The sequence below is a fragment of the Dermacentor variabilis genome, chromosome 5 (assembly GCF_050947875.1).
Source record: "Dermacentor variabilis isolate Ectoservices chromosome 5, ASM5094787v1, whole genome shotgun sequence".
Classification (NCBI taxonomy): domain Eukaryota; kingdom Metazoa; phylum Arthropoda; class Arachnida; order Ixodida; family Ixodidae; genus Dermacentor; species Dermacentor variabilis.
In genome coordinates this window covers 130,303,217-130,322,759 of record NC_134572.1, presented here as the reverse complement: position 1 = coordinate 130,322,759, position 19,543 = coordinate 130,303,217, and the positions used below count along the sequence as shown (strand labels likewise).

The window sequence follows — 19,543 nt, the reverse complement described above, 5'->3', positions numbered from 1 at the left end:
AAATGCTAGCATGTTGGTTAGCTCAAACGGCAGACCGGGTCGAGGAGATCATCGGCCCCGTGTTTTATCGGCGATCCAGGACAAACTTTCCATCGGATACAAAGTTTGCTTTCCGAAGGCACTGAAGTGGATCCCGTTGCGGCACGCTACTGCAGTTAGAATACCCTTTTTTCTTTCCTCCCCCCCCCCCTTTTTTTTTGTCTCTGTGTGTACCTGAAGGTCCAGTGCTCAGTGACTGAGCAGTATGGGGGCCGGCGCTATTTTGAACCACCGGTGAGCGCTGGGCTGTCGGTGAGGGGGCCGAATGCAGTCACGACGCATCAAAAAGAATCTTCGTTTCATGTGACTCAAAAGTTAATCATCGAGTTGTCCCCGGCTCCCAGCACTGGCGCAAGAAGATTGCTGGTTGTCAGTTTGTTGAAGTATCTCGTTTCAATTGTTGACCACTGTACCTTTGAGAAAGAGAGACAGATAAATATTCTTTGTTGCTCGGCGATTAATTATCATTGTAATGTTCATGATTATGATGATGCTCAGCGGCTGCACTGCGGCCGTGGTCAAGGCCTCCTCTTTCAGGCAAACATGAGCCTCAACGTGCCTGAGACTGGAGCGCCTGCAACCACACCCTCAGACCGCGCCGGTGTTCCAGGATAGTCCAATCTATGGGCCGCGTTACCTGTGGATCACTTTCTAGGCCGTTATTCTGTCGCTGCTGATTCGGTTTGCCAGCAGCAGGTTGCATCATTGAGGCGACACTCTGAACGCAGTAACTCGCAAAAAGTGAAAGTATTTACAAAAGTGGTCGATCAGAATACGGCCCTGGTTCACAGCTCCCAGTACTTCCACTTTGTAGGCATCAAGTAGCTGTGAAACGTGCGAGTAAGTAGTGACATCAGTTGGCGTCACTGCGCAACTTGGCTACGCCCTTGTCCCGGTCATTGGCATTAAAAGAGGTTCTCACTTTTTTTGTGCATGAGTGTGTCGTGTTCGGGAATCGCACTTGCTGTAACAGGCTGACTTGCTACGAAGTAGGCTCGGCAATAAGCCCCGCGAACACGGAAAACGCATTCGAATTGGTTTGCTTCTGCAGAATTTCTCTGCTCTGAGGACCAACGTACTATGTGTGACTTTGAAAGGGCGCGAAAGGCTGGTCTTCTTTGATGCTGCCAGTAGAAAATAAATAGTTTGCCAGCTTGAGGTACGCTTCTTAACGCACCCAACTCTGTTTCTTTTTCTTTAAGTATTGTTTTTATATATGCAATTGAAGGAGACGTTGGCGCCTTTACTAGCATCGGCTACTTCTCGTCTAAGGTCAAGCAAAAGCGAGAGCTTGAAGAGACTGAGAGTCAGATATCACGAACAATTCGAAAAATTTATAGAAAAGTAAAGAAAGCCACATAAGAGAGTAAAAGAACACTCAGAGACCCACAGTTCCCTAGACAAAAGAATTCGAGAACTTTCACATCGGTTGAGAGTTTTGCAGATGCGGCAGACGAAGAATCTACACTTATGTGGATATCAAGGCACAAACAACACATAACAATATCATACGTGTGTTACAAATATACAGACGGGGGCTACCCGTATGCGCTATATTAAAGAAGTATACTGGCCTCATTCACGAACATTCAGTATGATCCTCAAATTTCTTTTGTAGCTACTACGAATATCTTAAAATCCACAAGTGCTCTTTTCTGTAGGTTCATCGTTGGCCACGGACCAAGTATAATTCTTTTTCTGCTCAGAGTGGTCGGCCGGTGGTCTAGCAACACTACACTAGCATTTAGTCTTCGCCTCGCATTATCGTGTCGCTGGCACCAAAGAACAAGGTTGCATACATCACCTCTGCTTGCTTCTACAGACCGCGATCAGGTTCGTACTCTAATGAGAATCACAATAGGCTTATTTTGTTTCATTTTTAGGCTGTGTTAGAAAACGGCGTTTCCAAATATAGCACTTATGAGTTGAGGAATATTTGTATAAAGGGCGACATTTTTACCTATTAAGGTAATAGGGCTAGTTGACGAGTACTTGGGTAGCTGAGGGGGAACCGACCTTGTAATGCAAAGGGATAAAAAGTTGGGCCAGTTGGTACGGTAACATGATCTTGAACTTAGCGCGAAGTGACACACACAGAGACTAGAAGCAGCGCTCGTCCTGTTTTCTTCTAGTCTCTGTCTGTATCACTTTCTCGCTACAATTCAAGATCACGTAACAAGACCCTGTCTTTGTATTTTTGTTTCTGTTCCTGCTGTGAGGTTCATATCTCTTGCTCGCATGGCGCACCTTAACGCGCGACAAAAACAAAGTTATCTCGCCTGCTATAACCGGATTCATGTGAACGCAAGAAGAGGAATGGTTGGCTGAATTAGCGTGGCCGCTAGGTTCACTCTGCCAGTGCCTGTCGTGTTTACATATGCAAGGCTACAATGGGCGTGGTCAGTATCGACCTGTATAGTCGGTGATCCACATGGAAAGGAACCAGGCGTAACCTTTGATGCTCCGTTTCAATTCAGGTCATCTCCTAGCCTGGAAGCTGTTCGGTTGCCAGTGGGAAGCACCCACTGGTGTTAAGGACAGTGCCGGCCGTTTCGCTTGCAACAGGCTCATTTACCTTGGCGGCCCTCCTTCAACGGATTCTCTACTTCCTCGCATTAGAGCGGATTAACAATACCCCGTGATTCTACTTAGTTTTAGATTCGCAGAAAACCTGCTTGCGGAATGCCAGGTTATCCGGTATAATAGACTCAATCCGGTATAAGATTGGCAAAAGCGAGGCACGCGTTCGAAGGGAACGATGGTTATTTCATGAATAAATTAATTGAGACGTTCGTGGGAGAAACATCGCGAACTCTACGTCCCGACTATGGTGGAGCGCCTAACGAGGCCTTGGACGCCCCCATCACGCAAGCGGAAGTGAGGGTAGAGATTGTACGACTCAGAACGAAGTCGGCTCCGGGCCTTGACGGGATAACGAACAAAATGCTCAGGAACTTAGACGATGATTCCATTAGTTATCTAACGAAGTACATGCAGGAGTGTTGGGATAAAGGCGAGCTCCCACAACAGTGGAAGTCAGCAAGCATTATTTTAATACCGAAACCCGGGAAGCCTCCGAAATTGGCAAACTTACGGCCAATTTCCTTAACTTCATACGTGGGGAAATTGATGAAGCACGTCGTCCAGACCAGACTGATGGGCTCCGTGGAGCAGGACGATCTGTGGCCACATGAGATCGTCGGGTTCCGACCTCACTTGTGTACGCAGGACGTCATGCTCCAAATCAAACATGATATAATAGACTGAAGGTTCAAAGATGCAAAAGCAATTCTTGGACTGGACCTCACGAAGGCTTTTGACAACGTAAAGCATGAGGTGGTCCTGGAAGGGCTGAACAAGATTAATGTAAGTACCAGGACATATCGATGCACCAGGAACTTTCTGACGGGAAGAACTGCCTGCATGAAGTTCCAAACGCTGGAATCCCCCACAATTGAGCTGGGAGTAAGGGTACGCCCCAGGGATTAGTGCTGTCTTCCCTACTCTTCAACGTGGCTATGAGGGAACTCCCCGAGCAATTGACAAAGCTCGAGGGATTAAAATTTAGTATATATGCTGATGATATCACCCTCTGGGTCAACCGGGGAAGTGATTCAGCCGTCGAAAACCTGCTCCAGGCCGCCACCGACATCATAGTTCATTACGCGGCCGAGAGAGGCCTGGCATGCTCACCGCAGAAATCACAATTGTTTACATGCAATCCGAAACACTTAAGGTGCAAGGCACCGTCAGAGGTCAAAATTAAAGTGGCGGGTAAGGAGGTACCAATAGTCGAGTAAATTAGAATCTTGGGCCTCATTCTACAGTCACATGGCCACAATGGCGAGACCGTCAAGAGACTGCAGAAACATGCAATACAGACCCTGAGCCTAATTAGGCGGGTGGCCAGCAAAGGCCGAGAGTTAAAGGAGAAAAATTTAATTAAACTAATACAGGCGTACATATTCAGCCGGGTGAGCTACGCAACGCCATATCTCGATTCGAAAGTGGTGGAAAGAGAAAAGATTGATTCTCTAATGAGTAAATGCGTAAAAGGAGCGCTGGGACTGCCCATGTACACATCCACAGAGAGACTGATGGCTCTAGGAGTACACAACACATGGGCAGAACTGGCGGAAGCGGTTCGAACCTCTCAAATTGAGAGACTTAGCCCCATGAGGACAGGAAGAGCCATATTGACCAAAGTTGGAATAAATCCGGACAGAGGCCCCACCCAAAAGGTGGAAGTAAATAGGGAAGTGAGAAAAAATCTGATTATCCCCCCCCCCCCCCCCTGCCAAAGAACATGCACCCGGAACTTAGCAAAGACAGGAGGCATAAACGAGCCGAAGCATTAAAAATTAGATTCGGTAAGATTTCGGAACGTGAGGTGGCCTATGTAGACGCGGCGGGAGGTAGCGGCAGTTTTACGGTGGCAACGGCCGTCAGCCGCCGGGGTATTCCCGTGATCGCTGTCACTCTGCGCGGGCACAGCATAGAAGTTGCCGAGGAAATTGCGATCGCATTAGCGTGCGCTGGAACGGACGCGAAATTTGTGATCAGTGACAGCAAAACTGCCATACAAAATTTTAGCAAGGGAAGGATCTCGCCCTTAGCGGCCAGAATCCTAGGCCACAGAAAGTTAAATAGAAAAATTCAAATAATTTGGACTCCGGCGCACGAAGCCGTCTCCGGCAACGAGGCGGCCCACGAGCTGGCTCGAGATCTCTACCGCCGAGCCGCTACGGGGCCCCTCGATGACCGAGGGAGTGGAGAGCGCATGCTAAAATATGGGGAGATCACGCAGCATTATAGATGGGCTCGTAGACTGGTATCCCCGCCAGACGCGAAATTAAACAACAGACAAGCAGTCGCGTGGAGACGACTACAAACTTATACGTATCCGCACCCGGTTATGGCGAACCACATGTTCCCCGGGGTCAGGAGCGATAGGTCTAATCTTTGTGAGGCGAGAGGGGCCCTCGACCACATAATATGGGAATGACGGTACTCGCCCGGGGGAACGCCCAAAATAGACAGTAGAGACACCTGGGAGACCTTGCTCTGCAGCTCGGACTCTGAGCTCCAGTTCTGGCTCGTCCAACTGGCTGAAGAGGCTGCTGGGACTCAAGACGTCCCAGCCTGCTTCTGAGGCGGCGGCACTCGCCCCCTGACCTACGTGTCGGGGGGTGGGTAGATCACCTTATCCGTTGGAAAATGAAGTTTATTCTATCTATCTATCTTGCATTCAAGGGTAAGCCGTGCATCATGTAGGCAGCGCATGAATAACACTGAGCTATAAGGCCCAATCCAGCAGACAGCGTGTGGTATGTACACCTAGGCTTCTACAAGGACGCAGATATGTCGACCATTTGTACATATTCAGCATTTTACTCCGTTTGCACAGTGTCACAGAGGGAGGCTTACAATCCAAGCAAACGCTATTTATTACTCCGCGATATTAAAATTGCAGTGCCTCTGATAGGATGCTTGTATATGCTGAACTGATTTCGTGATGCAAATACGTAGGCAGTGTCTTGTCTAACGATGTTATGACTTGTTGAAGCGTGTACACTTAAGCAGAATTCTCCTACACTGTTCTTTGTTTATAGTTGCGAAGCATCAGCTGTTTAGTTTCCCTCGGTCGACAGAAGTGTCGACAAAAGGCTGAAGAACCACTGCGATGATTCCGCAGCCATCACTCTTTGTTCACAGCAGGAAACGTCTGTCATGCAGGACGAGGCAAAGATTTGCGCGGAACGCATTCCATGCATGCGTGCACATCTATGGACCCTGCTGACAGGCGCTTTTAGCTTCCGTTAGGGCGCGGCGTCCATAATCAATTGATTCATAGAACGAAATCGCTTTCCTCTGAATATCGATCGATGAGCCAGCCGTTTCCTTGGCCATAACTTACGGGCGGTCCTCGTATCCAATGCTTCCAGAGCGCACCGACATAGTAGCGCAGCGACACGGCTAAACGGAACGCATCGTATTGAATAAACGATCGGTATAGTGGCACTTAAACTTCGGTGACACCGATCGATGCGCAGCTCGCTCATCAAGTCAGGATGTTCGGCGTGCTCTTTACTAAGAGCGCAGATGATATGATAATCGGTCCGAATTGTTTGCTCCACATGGCACTTTCAATCGATTTTATACGCGAAAAACGGGCAACAAGACAGGCTTGCCATCTCGTAGGTGAACCATTGTCATGCTCAACAACAAGAACAAATGAGGCGAGAGTGCTCTAGCTGAGCACAGGGGTGTGCGGGGCAGAACAAGTGGCGGCCCGAAAGGGAGGCAGATACACGAGGCGAGGTGGGCGGGCGCGTTGATATCAAGAATGTGCTCCTCTAGCGACCAAGATGACGAGAACAGCCTGTCCAATCGATTCGATCGGGTTTTACCCGCGGCAGGCGCGCATTATTTACAACTAGCCCATCGCCTACCATCCGAAAGCCACGGCTATGCAGCGAGCTGTGCAGTTAGGGCGGAGGGAGAAAACACGGAAGAGAGAAGGAAATTGTACGGCTACGGAAAACAAAAATGGGAAAAGGTCGTTCCTATACGCTCGATGAGGAACAGAGGATCGAGAAGCAGGCGAAGTTCGGCAAGGAGTAGGGGTTGGGGTGAGGACGGTGACTTTGGGGGGCGAGGGGGCGGTTGTTAGAACGGAACTCCTCGCACTCCTGCTAAAAGCAAAATAGGGAGCTGGTACTTGGTTTATAGGAAGGAGGGAAGGAGGGCCAGATGAGGTCGGCCACCGAACGCGCGTAACGGTCGCGCAGCAGCAGCACAAGAAGCACGGCAGATTAAACGGGGCCAGCCGCGACGCCCTACCGAGAGAAGGAGATGCCGAGTGTGCTGCATACTAAGTAAAAACTCCATCAAATACACGTGCGCTTCGTCGACGACGCCGTCGGACATAGTCTGCCGCTCCTCCGCGCCGTGTACAGCAACGCGCTTCAACAATCGCGGACATTTTATTGCGCAGCACCCCTTCGCGACTCCCCCCCCCCCCCCCCTTCCAGCCGCTGCCGCCAGCGCCCTCCCACGACTTGATCTCGCATGCGGCACAGCTGTCGCTTTAATGAGCCTTCTGGACTTGTTCTCTCGACCTCCGACGTTTCTCTCCTTGTTCCCGTCTCGGTTTCCTCATGAGCGTTTGCCACGGACGACACAACGGAGCTCGAAGGCGTCGAGGAAGTGCGCGAGAAGGCGGAAGGGAGAGTAGGGACATGCGAGGAACTTAAGTGCGGCACCAGAAGAATGCTGTCTTCCTCTGCAAAAAAAAAAGGAAAAGAAAAAAGAAAGAAAGAGAGTGACGTGATGGAGTCTCTCGCGTCGCTCGGAATGGCAATCACCGTGGGCCCTGCAAAAGAAGTAATTGCTCGAAGCGCCGAGTGTGGGTGGGCTGCACAGTTTTGAGTCGTCTGCCAAAAACCTCGTGGTGTAGCCAAGTGCTTGCCTGTATTTAAAGTGCCCCTCATTTATTTCAGCGCCTTTCTCTGGATCTTCATTTCAGTTAGTGGCCCTGCAGCCTAGATCTGCGACGCAGTCGCGTATTGGACGGCATTCTTCGATAACATCTTCGGACTTCCTTGACAATAATCAGGATGATGAACTTGCTTGCACAGCTGCGCATCTCACATCTATGTCGTCTTCATCATCCCCCATCACATCTTTACATCCCCGTACCCCCTTCCTCTTCGCAGAATAGAGGGTAGAACGAGGTAGCTCACGACGACCTCTCTGTCTTCCTTCAAAGAAGGTTTTCCTTATTTTCTTCACGAATATTTAAAACAGGCTCAAGCAAAGACAGTTTCACTCACTCACTCACTCACTCACTCACTCACTCACTCACTCACTCACTCACTCACTCACTCACTCACTCACTCACTCACTCACTCACTCACTCACTCACTCACTCACTCACTCACTCACTCACTCACTCATTTAACAAGTTTCTTCTCTCTTCTCGACGATAAAGAAAGTACAGTACGTGCTAAAAGCTGGAAAGCTGACAAAGCGGACAAAGTGAACTTGCCGGCAAAGCAACTTCAAGTAAACGAAATTGAATGCAGCATAATGAGGTAGTCCGTCGGATGATACCTTACGCCTGTTCTGTTGTCTGCAGTTAGCAAGCGGCGCCAACAGCTTGCCCTACATGTCCCGGCAGGTGAGGTCCCTTTCGACCACCTCGCGCTCCTCAGAAGCGTGCACCCATACGTGGCTGCACGAGCGTTTTTGCATTCCGCTCCAATCGTAATATGGCCGCGCTGCTACCCGGAACTAAACGCATGACCTATTAGCAAGCAGCAGGATGTCGTACATTCATTCAGCCACCGGGGTCGGTAAATTCCTTATTCCAGGGGCGAAAACGGTGTGTACCTATGATACTAACATCGCGGTTTTCCTCTTGAGATGATGTAGACGCTGTGGTATCCCTCAACGAGTTGTCTGTCTGTCTTTCTTTCTTTCTTTCTTTCTTTCTTTCTTTCTTTCTTTCTTTCTTTCTTTCTTTCTTTCTTTCTTTCTTTCTTTCTCATACTTCCTTTTCGCATTTTTGAACTCTGTGCGAGAAATGCAGTGTCGTGCGCTTCCATTCATTTATCGAAAAGAATCTCTTGTATTCTCTGTTTCTTTCTCTCATCCCATCCCACGAAGTACTGAGTTTTTAATGGCACCCCCAAGCTGCGTCGTAACGCCGGCAGTACGAGCACCACAAGCGGGCTCCTCTGTAGGCGTCCAGACCGAGTTCAGAATAGCAAGAAATTTTAAGGGCAGGGGAGCGCAGCAGTAATGGCAGGCGGCAGGACAGGAGGAGACGCGCACGTTAGGGAAATGAAATTTGTTTGTCGTTTCAACATCTTTCGCTTTTATCCTGGCTTTCTTGCCTTCTAATGAGCACGAAAATGTACACTAACTCCTGAATGGAAAGAAGTAATGTGCCGAGTGAGCGGAGATAGAGGTTTTGCTGAAAACAAGGACAACGACGTAAACAAGCACGCGCTTGTTGTATTTTATTTCTGTCTGCGTGCGTGGGTTCATGTTTGTGTACCGTTCTGTTTTCGTCTAACTTTGAACATAATAATACGCAATGGACCCGAGTTTCCTGACGCGGTTAAATCACGCAGCATCATGGCCCACGGTGGCGTCTGAACCTACGAATGAATGTCACCAGTTATAACGGACATTTTCTTTTTTTACTTTCCTCCGTATATTTCATCCCTTGCTGCGGGACGATCTTGCCTACTTCGGGAGGAGAACCACAAACTGAAGAAAAAAAGCAGTCAGCCAGAAGTCGCATAAACGCGAGTGCGTATCCCCATAGTCGTCCCTACAGTGTATGAAGAGCCATTCGTTAGAGTAGAAGCGGCGGCCCTTCCGTTTCCTGTTGCTTGTTTCTACACTCCCGCGGTGATGCGAAGCACAAGCCGCGTACGAGCGCGCAAAAAAAATAAAAACCTATATTTAAGCCCCCCCCCCCCACCCTTTACACGGTAAGAAATAAAAAACACGCCATTTCTTTCTCGCCGTTTTTATTTTAATGCTCTTATTTTTCTGCCGGCGCAAGCTCATTTGTGCCGTATTTGATAGCACGTTGCCGCAACCACCTGTTTTCGTTGGGAAGAAAGAAAGGAACAAACAAAGAGATATTAAAGTAAAGACAGCGGCAAAACAACAAAGACAGCGCACGGAAAGAGCCAGCCTAAAACGCAGGCCGATGCTTGGAAAAGTGCCTGTTTGCCGTGGCGCCCTTTCGAAGCCACAACGGCTCTCAAAACCCCGCCGCTGTTATTCAGAGAGCCGGCTGAGGTTTGCTGTGCCACAGAGCACCAATGCTTGGAGCGCGAACAGACGTGGAGTGGCGCTGTCATTCGCGTTCGCCTGTTTTATCGATGCCGTAGCAGTGCCGGCTCGACCGATGCGACGCCGAACACGTTTTCCTTCGAATTGGCACCTATTTTCGGCAAGGCGTGCTTGTATGTTTTGAGGAGGCCGCAAAAGGAATCGAGTACGGCTTCTTTCTTTTTTTTTTTCAGAATAATGTTTGACGCGTCACTCGCGGTTACACAGCTCGCGCCCCAACTCTTGCTTACGCTGCGAGCCTGTCGGCGTGCGTTTCTCGAGATATAGGCGTAGTTTCTCGTCGGCGCAAAAAAAAAAAAGTAATAATGAAAAATTCTGCAGACGTTCACATCACGCGAGAAGACTTCCGGGGCTGTGATGGCTTTTTGTGCATTCACACCCCCGAGTTTTAAACTACTTCGTCCCGGGATGGCGGAGTGTCGCGTAGACGCGTCGTATTGGAGATATATAGCGAAAAAGAAAAAGCGATTCATGGTTGCGTCCATTTCATGAATCAAAGCAAATCGCACTTTCGCTCAATATCAAACAGTGATCGCAATAGGCTTCGAAACTCTGGAGGCTACACCATTTCTCACACTTCATCTCCTTTCCGTTGGATGAATCTTGCGCCTCAGCAGTATTCTGTCCTCTGCTTCCTCTCTGCGTCCTAAATGAGTCAGCGCTTCTTTTGATATTCTCACATACTAAGCGCTTCACACGAGTGTTTCAACAAGCACATCCTTAAAGACACTACCACTCACACCTCCGATTGCATTTGTTCTGGCGGGTGCCCATTAGCTAAGCACTCCTAAAGACATGTCATGACGTGTGCTCCTCGAAATCACATGGGTGACTTTTGGTGAGAGCGTGTTCCGTTTCAAACAAGTAATGTATGAGCGTGTTTGGAACGAAATTGATCATTTAACTTCCTTATTTTCATCTCACTCAGATTCCTAGCTCGAAAGACTACCTCAAGCACTAATCGCGCACATTTACGACTCTGCATACGCCCCTTAGACGCATGTATAAGCCGGCTTGTATTTCACTCGGCAATTCTTTTTTAACCGTGTTCCTGCTCCATTTGCGTCCTGTGTCTCGGCAGCTGCGTTAATTCAGAGCTAACATTCCAAGTCCCTCCAGCTCGACTAGCGAAATCTCATTAGCATCGAAGCCTTCAATGAATGATGCAAACCGCAAGTCTGACATTCGCTTGCTGCAGTTTTGTTTCTCCGAGCTGGCAGTAACTTTTTTCTTAATTTAGTTTTACTGCACACTTTCCATTCGCGCTTCACGCTGGTCGGTCTATGCGCGTGATTTTTTGCCCTCGCAAGGCCGGTCCTTTCCTCATTCATGGTTCCGCCTGTCTTGATTGTTTGTTTGTTAATTTGTTTGTTTGTTTGCTTGTTTGTTTGTTGTCTGCTTTGTTTTTCAGGTGGCCATTGGCATCGGGGTATCCGACGCGACTGGTCACTCCGACGAATCAGACGACCGTGCCTCCGGATGACCTTCCGGCTCATTCAAACTTACACCATGTAACAGAGCGCCTCATTCAACTCTCACTGCTCTCACTTCCTCCTGCTCCTCAACTGCTTCCTCTTCGTTGCTCGCCTCTCAGGTACTCATCCGTCACGCTTTTCCTTAGGACCACGCGACCAAAAGGAGTTTCATTCTCAGCGGCTGCAGTAGTTCTGTGGAGTTCCGCGCTGTTCCTGCTGCCTGCTTTTGCGGGGAAGAACACACAGCAAAGAAACAGCAAACGAACGAAAATCGTGTCTGCCGCCGCGCCTCTGTCCGGCACTGTTCTCTGGGTGCCGCTTTCTCTTTCTGGGCAAGAGACGAAGCATTTACGTCTTGGGAACTGCGGCCTCCGTGCGTCGTGCGGCCCCCGCGACAAGGGTGTGCACTTAGGAAGGTCCATTTCTGCCTAAGCTCTCTCCTGTGGGTCGTTGCGCGACCTCTTCCGTCATCAGGCGACACACTATCCCCATTGGCCGCCGTCGACTATGTTGCTCGCCGAGGGGGGAGGGGGGAGGTCGCTTGGTAGCAGATGGCTTCGACGGCGTCGTCCGAGCTCCTCCACTGATTCCTTGTCTTACTCGGCTGTACACCGGCCTAATATAGAAAAAAGGTGGGAAAATCGGACCGACGGAGCAAGAAACTAAAACACCTCCCGCTCTTGCGCAACGCTAAAAGTTCCCTTAGCCGCGTCCCTGTCGCTTGTACGGTTCTCTGGGGTGTTATTTAGCTCGGTGAAAGTTTGACGCTGTTTTTGTTACGTAGCCTGCGCTGAATCCGGTTGGCACCAGTGGTTTCGAGCACCCGCAAGGGCAGTATACGACAAAAGTCGCCTGCCTGTATACCGCGGGGCGTTCCTTCCCATCTCGGTGTGTTACAAGAGCACGTGAGAGGTCGGCGCGGGCGATGCTCGTCACTTCATCACTTTTCCTTTTTGTTGTTGTTGTTTTTGTCACTCTTTTCATGTCCTTCCCTCGCGCCTCCCCTTTCCCAACATCGAATACTACGGCGAACGTGTAGACACGACTTGTGCTTAAAGACAAATTTTGTCCAGCCGTGGTGAAGCGCGGTGAAAACTTGCTTGCCCCGTTTGTCTGTGCAGGGCTTGATTTTTATTCGCCCGATTTACCTTATTATTTTTGCGGGGGTGTTCTCCCTGCAGGAAGGTAATGCGTGCGTCATGGCAGTGTTTCAGGCCTTGAACGGATACCTCAGCGTTGCCCTTATGCAATTTCTGAACGCCTAGTGTTAGAGACTTTCGGTGTCCCGCATCTTTCTGAGTGAGTAAACAGTACAAGATGTCAGCCACAAAATATTGCCTGTATTTTCCAAAAATCCCAAGACACCTGAGCATTTTTTATGAGTTGTGAATGCGAAAGCATTAATTTGCAATTGAACGCGACTGATCCGTCAAGCGAGCGCATTGAGACGCTTGGACTATGCCTCGTGGGGCCCTATAACTTAACACTATTTCAATATGTTCTTGTTCCAATCTCCTGACATCAAATTTACGTAACCACTGACGCAAGCATTGGGCGGCAACCCGCAGCGTCGTTTAGAAAGCCCCAATCAAGCGCACTCCTCGTTTATAGGAGGCCACGTTTTTTTTTTTTTTTTTTTTGCCTTCAACGCGAATGGCATTGCCTACAATGGGCAGATTTTGTTATCAAATTGGCTGACAAGAGGCCAGAAGCACGCTCTCAACTGGGAAAGGTTTGGAAGGGGCCGATCCGGCACATTGAAATTAGACAACCGGACGAAAAGGCTGGTGCCAGTGTCTTCGATTTGTCGACTTTCGCTTACTTAGCTTGCGGTGGATGATGTAAAATCGCGGCGGTGTGCTACAGATGGTTAAAAAGGCCGTCAGGTCGGATCTTCAGCAAAGAAGAGTTGGCAGAGCGATGTCGTATACGTGCCGAAAGGGCTCGATAACCCTACACTGCCAAGCAAAGAAATTTATAATGCGCAAATAAATCCATGCGCCCCCGGCAGCTCCAAGTTGCCAGTAAGAGCGCGATGCGCGGGCGGCCATCATTTCCCTTCGGAACAGGGCAGTCTCCCGATCAATGAGAAAAAAAAATCACTTTTGTACGGCATATTATGACGTGTTTAACGCGTACATGTCACTTCGACGCGGGGAGTTTGCGTGCTTTTGTGACGTCGCGTGACAGACACACAAGTGGGCGCAGCCCGAAAACATTTGACAAATAGCAGAGGGCTAATGGCGAAAAAGGCGTCGAATTACAAATAACGATTTTTCTTCATTCGGTCTAATCATGCATAATCAGTGTGCGCACACCATATGATATCATACGGGACATTTTCGCGGTTTTCATGACGTCGCGTGGCAGAAGGGCGAAGTCGTGGTAACCCAAAAAGTTTGTCACCAATCGTGGAGGGCTGGTTGCAGAATTAGAATACGAAATTTTCGAATAGCCTTACGTTGTAGCGCCCATAAATAGCACAAACCTGGTCCACTTCGATCCGCGACGTCCTGCTACCTTGCCCGACTGCCATAGAATCTAATGGGGACTCTACCGAGTAAGCGTCGGTGATTTTGACGTCACCGTTTTTGTCATGCTGGGCTTGGCAATGGAAATTTCGGTCCGAGTAGCATGATTTGATAAAGCAGAGTGCACAGCCTGCTATTTAGGAGGCGCTGCTTTAGCCCAGTCGATAAGACACTCGGCTCCTGAGCGTGGGGTCGTAGGCTCCAAACTCACTACCGCCAACGTTCTTGCTTTCTGATTTATTCTGCTTTTATACAGCAATTCCTTTATAGCAATTAACGAGGCGAAGATTACCGAAGCGAGGGCTGGCGCGCACAAGGAAGGCGCGGATAACACAGGTTTCTGATAGCTAGATCGAGGGTGAAGTGATGTCACGGCAATGCCCTCTGCCTCTGACGCAATATCTGGTGCGCCATCAGGGTAGCACGTGACCCCTTTCGCCCGCTCTGCTCCGTCCAGGCGCACCCGGGACGTGGCGTCGCAGCCAGCGGGAAATTAGACGCCGTTTCGCTGCTATAGACACCGGCCTTCTCGCTCATTGCGCATATAATGCTTTCGCATTAAAAAAGAACTGATACTAACTACGCTCGCTTGTTGCATTTTCCCCCTCATGCTCACTCATTCCTTCACCGCGCTTGAAGACTGGTTGCACGCTTTAGCTTTCGTCTCCGTGTATTTTCTTTATTATTATTATTATTATTATTATTATTATTATTATTATTATTATTATTATTATTATTATTATTATTATTATTATTATTATTATTATTATTATTATTGATTGGGGCAGTGTATTGTGGTCCTCTTTCTATATCGTCGGTGCACGAAACCGCATCTTTTTATTCGTTTCATCGCTGTGGACATTTCTGTAAAGCGTGCTTTGTGCTTTGCTGAAGAGAACTGCGCCAGAGCTAGCTTCAACGCATTCATACGGCTCCAGACGGCTGTGTTTCACAGGAATACGTCCATCAATATCCGCCGTGTGTAAGATGTATAAATTATCTATTTTGAGTTCTTTATTATGAAAAGTGTAGTGTGGTCGCCTTTGGAAGTATCATTGTAATGGTCATCGTCATCATCATGATCAGCAGCAGCAGCATGTTTACGTTCACTGACAGGACGAAGGCTTCTCCCAGCGACCTCCAATTATCGCTCATTTTTGCCCGATGATTGCATCTTATGCATACAAATGCCAAGGGAAGGGAAGGCAGTCGACAGCGGCAGAAAATTGTGTGGAGCGATGTGATGGAAGTATCGCTGACATTAAATTGCCTCACCTGAGAGAAATTACTTTTGCGTAATAAATAGCAGCCCGTTTTCGGCACAACCGTAGCCATGCTTTCTTGACGAACGGTGTGGGGAGCATGTATTGCAGGAGAATCCATCGACAAAACGGAGTAGGGTAACATTATGGGTCACTAGGGCCGAATTAATTATTAATATTCACTTGCACAATGGTAGCTCTGGGTGTAGGCATTGCATTAGGCTCGCCATAAATATTTACGGCGTGTACCTCAGCAAGATGGCGCAGTTCTTACATTACCATGGCTACAACTCTATCAAATGCAACTAATTATAAGACGACGCTGTGTTTTTCTACTGTTTTCTATATAGCTCAGAAATCTGTTCACTAGCCAACCATTAGGACGATTTGAACTAACTTCTTGCCTTGAAAGCAAGAAAAAGGAAAGGAGCTAAGTACAATCACTGCCATTATTGTTGATCTTCTCAATTATTGTACAAGAGATTTTCTAAGAGGGCGAAATTGTCGAGGAATATTTAACAGCCCTGTAGTCGTCTGTAAGACCGCGAGTAAACGAATCGTTGTAGAGGCTTAAACCAGACGGAACCAATAATCTCAACTTGCGGTATACGTGTGCCCGTTGTGTCTGTTAATTTAATGTAGCATTATTCGAAATATAGCTGTGCAATATAAACGTCTGATAATAAATCTTGTGCGATCTTGATCTTCCAACACAGGACATTTTTCATAATATTTCCATCTGGCCTGATTTTCGGTTAGAAAGCAGGTAAATATTGGGCTTAGTTTATATTACACACACTACTGTTTAAAATCTCATTGAAGCTATTTGACGAAACTTTATTTCTTAGGTTCCTAGTGAATTAAAACGCATCTGCACATCACATGCATTAAATATGCTAATGCCGCGCGGCCATGTTTCTTTTTTAAGCCTTTCGATGCGTGTCCTCGCCGCCCTATTTAATCATGCATGCGAAGCACACTTCGAAATCGAACTTTCTCAATTACCAGCTCAACGATCGTTTTCCTTCACCACACTAAAGGGCTAGTATGAAGCTAAGTCTGTTCAATAAACAACACTACCCCTCCCCCATGCCCTTCCCTACCTTCCTTTCAGCCTCTTTCTAACAACACTGTTCAGAATGCAGACGTCCGCCATGCCATCAAATGGTTTTATCACAGCCAATAATTGCTCCTGCCGGGCAATTCATCACCAAAATGCTCGATACGCCAGGATAAGCAGCGAAGCCACGCCACGAGACTGCGCTTCCGTAGTTGCTGCCGCTGCTGCTGTTATTGATAAATCGGTGGACGCCATTAAAAGCGTCTAATGTTAGCTGTCCCGGAGAGAATGGCTCGTTCAAACGCTCAGCAACACTATAGCTGCAAGCGACGACTGTGGCCAGCTTCGTCGCCCTTGACCTCGATGCAGCAGAGAACGCGAAGTGTGCGTGTGCGTCTTCTCCCTCGTTCTATTATTCGCTGTCGATTGATTCGATGCGACGGACTTCATCCAAATTGCTCGAACGCTTCGCGAGAACTGGAGGGGGGACGGGGACGTGTACGCTACAGCGACGAGCAATGGATGTGCCGTACGATGGCGCAAAGGACGCAATCCGTAGCCTTCCGTGAGGAACGTCGGCGTCATCGGCTACTGCCTGTCTGGATAGATTACGAGGCGGCCCGCAACAGATCTGCAGTGGCAACAAATTTGATTTGGGCGAGCTGGTTCGTCTTGAATGTAATTTGAAGCAGTGCGAAGGCACGAAGACAAGAACGATGAAACAACCTCAGCGCTAGTCCTGTTGCGGTTATATTGTTCTTGTGCTCGTCCGTTCGCTCTGTTTGAAGTTAACATTCGCCACATCTGCGTTCACACTGGACCGCATTAATGTTTCCAGTAACCGTTCGGCAACAGTGTGTGTAGCATGTGGTTAGACGTGACAAATTATTACTATTTGGTTTTGAAACGTACATGCAGTAGAAGGAAGGTTCAAATACCAGACTGGTATAGATGTCGAAGGTCAAGAAAACTCACCATTAAGATTTTTGACAGCTCGAAAGAATACTGTACTTTGAAAGATCTGATGCATTCATAATAAAACAGCTTGTTTAATTCTTTCCATCGCAACTTCTTCTTGAAGAAAATCACCAAAATGTATGGATATTATATAAAGGTTATTTTAAACAGCTTTGGTTATTCTAATATGAACAGTTAGATTATTTCGTTAATAACAAATGTGCGGTCAGAAAAGGTTAGAATCGTGGGTGATGCCCGCTACTCTTTCTTTCTTAGACAAACAGTACATAGCAATGATATGCCGGCAGCAAACAAGACATACAGCAAACAGCAAACAAGACATAAAATTCGCATAGAACCGGAACAAAAGATAGGCTAGCTCTAACAAACACACAACCAATCAAGATAAAATTTAAACAAATAAAACTAAAACCTTACAACGCGTCATTTATGCTTGTCTTTTACTGTCAATTATTTTTTTTTTCCATATTTTTGAGTTGCTTACAGGCAAGGCCATATAGACAGTCTACACGAAACACAATACTTCTTGGAACAGAAGTCAAGTGTGCTTTCATGATTACACATTCCAAGCGTTATAGCAGACACGGCCTGGAAAAAGAAGATATCGCAGAAGCGTCGACGTCAAAGCGATTTTGTCGGTACGGGTCCACGTGAACGAAGTCGCCAGAGGTTTCAAATTTTTCTTGCAATCGTTAATACTAAGTTAAAGTTCTGAACACCACTAACTAGAGCTTTCCAGGTCTGATTGGTTACTTCAGGGGAACGACGTCCAAACAGGCCGCAGGTTCCCGCAATGTAAGGGCGGCTGCCATCGCTGCAGCAGCCTTACTCCGTGCTGCCATTTTTAAAACTCAGGAGAGCCAGAGTTCCCCAAGTGCATTCCGTCAACTGGGCCTTCAAAAAATTTCTTTTTGGCGGAACGCGATAGTCCCATGTATTAGCGCAACATTCACAGAAAAAGACGAAACGACCACCGCTCTTATGTGGCGCTCAGTAGGCGACAGGAAGTCCCTGTGCGAGCGAGACTCAGCACTGGCATATTTTGCAGGAAGCGCATAGACGAGTGAGACTCGTTCTTGGCACGGAAGTTAAGGAATACTAGTAGATAAGCACCTCAGGCATAGCATGCGATGCTGGGCGGTGACGCTAAAGATGGCCTGACGTTTCAGGGTGCGGCAAAGAATCTCCAGTGCCAAATTTATTCCAAACCTTCTCTGTTCGGCACGTTCTGCTTAAGGTTTGCAAGTTCTTGTCATTAGGTCGCATTGACCATAACCAAACGACCTCAAAACATCTACCAGTATATCGGAACCGTTTTTCTAGAACGAACGTCACATGTTTTGCATCGTAGCTGAATTGGCACACAGTGATGGGCGGTCCAGCGCTTCTGATGCTCACATTGTCTCTTTTGTCACCAACTTTAACCGTGACCGTCGAAATTTATTTCCGTTCTTGTCATTTCATTTTTTTCTACTTGCAAACTATTTTACGTTCTCTCAAGAGCGCGTGAGACCAACTTTGTGCATTTTTATCTTAGAGCTTCCGCAGTAAGAGCGAAATATGAGTTATGCGGGGTCAGCATTTAACTCGAGTGGCGAATGCATTGTTGAGCCAGCAGCTGAACGGTCCGTTTGTCTTGCTATCTCGGCATGAGGGAAACACAAGCCTTCCTGTGAGGCTAGCATACAAAAAAAAAAAAAACGAGTGCACCCTACGAAATCATTGCAAGGCCATTTTAACATAGGTAGGCGCTTTGTGCGTCTGTTTTATTGCTGTTTAACGGTTGTTGCGGCTGGCATTTTTTTCTTTAAACTGCCTCATGTTTTGTGCTGTGTTCGTGCGTCAGCGCTACGATACTGGAGTAAATATTCTCGTGACTAGCTGGCTTACCTGCACGAGCAAGCTGCGGTTTCGTCCCAGAGGATTCTCCTCTCTTTTAGTGGCGAACCTGCAAAACGCGAGCAGAGATAACTGTGAGAAAAATCATTTGGTGGTGACAAGCGATCGACAGTCTTGTCATTGGTTACAAAGTGCTGCAAGCTAACAAGCCTTATTGAAGACATTTTTCGGAAAGTTATGAATTGGTCGATAAAGCGTTACACTCTCGAAAATTCACGCGGACGCAATGGGACTAATTTCGGATTCCCATCTTAGCGCACAGCTCGTGTAACCTGCACCACGCACCCACAAATGAAGCTCTTTTGCCGCTGAATACGTTCAGGATTCTAGAAACAAAGGAGGCCGTTCGAATTTACAGAATGTCGGCATGCAGAACTCTTTATTAAGAGCACAGGATGATTTGTAGGAACAACTACCACCTCT

General features: G+C 47.8%; 1 protein-coding gene across 1 annotated transcript in view; it reads right to left on the bottom strand.

Annotated features, from left to right (window-relative positions):
* The window catches only part of LOC142583159 (uncharacterized), a 132,956-nt gene extending 113,785 nt beyond the window's left edge, over positions 1 to 19,171 (bottom strand). The window contains exon 1 of the mRNA XM_075693507.1: positions 19,112 to 19,171. The gene's annotated coding sequence lies outside the window, so the exon portion shown is untranslated. The remainder of the gene's footprint in view (positions 1 to 19,111) is intronic.
* Positions 19,172 to 19,543: the final 372 nt, after the last annotated feature.